At 35.3% G+C, this 1,752-nt stretch overlaps 1 non-coding gene across 1 annotated transcript; it reads left to right on the forward strand.

Moving 5' to 3' along the window:
- The first annotated feature begins 441 nt into the window (after positions 1 to 441).
- Positions 442 to 504, forward strand: Trnaa-agc (transfer RNA alanine (anticodon AGC)). The gene has a single exon. It is a non-coding gene; the product is annotated as a tRNA-Ala (tRNA).
- Positions 505 to 1,752: the final 1,248 nt, after the last annotated feature.

Here is a 1,752-nt window from a genome sequence, read left to right on the forward strand (position 1 = left end):
TCAGGCCTTGCAGCTTAGAAACTTTACAATGCCCGGTCTTTTACACTTTAACTCAGGCTTTGCAGTTTAGAATCAGCTTAGAAATTTTACCCTTACATATGCATTATTAATTATGTGCTTTACTGTTGTTGGTTTTTACTGGGGTTGGAAAAGGTGATCAATTAACCATATTCTATGAATAAGTCTTGGGTTTTACTGTTGTCACATTTTTGTTCAATGGTTTTGTTTGTTTCCACAAAAGGGGAACTATTGATAGGGACTGGCGTTATTTCACAATTGATATAACCACTTAACCATTTCTAGCAGACTTTTTAAAAACAGAAATAATGGAAGTTCAATATTCTGATCATTAGCATTATAATATTATTTATTAGATTTATAAGTTTACAAATTTTATTCCTAAAAATTTCAATTAAGAAGATAACCCAGAGGGCTGAAGCTGGGGCTCAGTGGCAGAGTGCTTGCCTAGCACGCAAGAGGCCCTGGGTTCGATCCCCAGCACCACATTTAAAAAAAAAAAAAAGATAACCCAGATATGACTTGTATTTCTCTTTTTACTTAAATTGTTAGAAGAGAAAATCCAGTATAACTGTATCCTACTAAAAGAACACAAAAACTGAAAATTCAGTTAAACTTTTTCAAAATGATTAATCATAGCTTCTCTCTAGATAGCAAATTCTCATGTGTTATCTTCAAATTCAATTTATGTAAAAATTTAAGAATACATTATCAGAGCTGAGCGTGGTGCACACACCCCTAATCCCAGTGACTAGGGAGGCTGAGGCAGGAGGATCACAAATTCAAGGCCAGACTCGGCAATTTAGCAAGACCTGTCTCAAAATAAAAAAAGTAAACAGGGCTGTGTTAGGCAGTAGCTCAGTGGCAGAGCTATTGGCTAGCACATGTGAGACCCTGAGTTAAGTTCCTCAATACCAAAATTTCCTTGATTTGAGGACTGACTTCAATAGAGAAAGACTTTTACCAGTTGGCCTTGGTAGAAATTCTAGGAGACTTTCAAATCTTTATTATGAATGTGCATATTCATTCCTTCCTTCTCCTGGGGGAGAAGTTTCAGGGTATCTTCTTCCATCTCACAGAGTCATGTGGCTCTATAAACCATTTAGCCCTCTTTCCTAGGATAATGCCCTAAAAGTCCAGGACATTGGTTCTATAAAACTGCTAGAAGAAAAAGCTTACAAAGCTTTTAACAGTGACCTTAGCAGTTATTTCTTTGTGCATGAGATCAAAAGCTCACATAATAAAAGCAAATACAAATGCTTCAAACTAAAAAGTTTCTGCATAGCAAAGAGTCATCAGAATAAAGAGACACATGCATTTGGAGAAATGTTTGCAAACTGTATAACTGATAAGAGGTTAAAATTCAAAATACAAGAAACTCAAGCAATTCAACAGCATGAAAACAAATAGCTTAATTAAAAACTGGGCAAAGGACCTGAACAGACATTTCTCAAAGGAAGACATATGAATGTATAAAAGGCCAGCAAGAAAATGAACAGGTGTTCAACATCAATCATCAGAGAAATGCAAATTTAAACTACAAGGAGATATCATGTCTCACTTGTTAAAATGGCTACCATCAAAAAACAAAAGTTAACAGTTATTGGTAAAGATGTGGAGAAAAGGACCCCTTATACACTGTTGGTAAGAAGGTAAAGTGATACAGTCACAATGAAAGACAGTCTGATACTTCCTCAATTAAAAATAGAACTAGCATATGATCCAGCAATTTCA

Source organism: Ictidomys tridecemlineatus, chromosome 8, assembly GCF_052094955.1.
Source record: "Ictidomys tridecemlineatus isolate mIctTri1 chromosome 8, mIctTri1.hap1, whole genome shotgun sequence".
Taxonomy (NCBI): Eukaryota; Metazoa; Chordata; class Mammalia; order Rodentia; family Sciuridae; genus Ictidomys; species Ictidomys tridecemlineatus.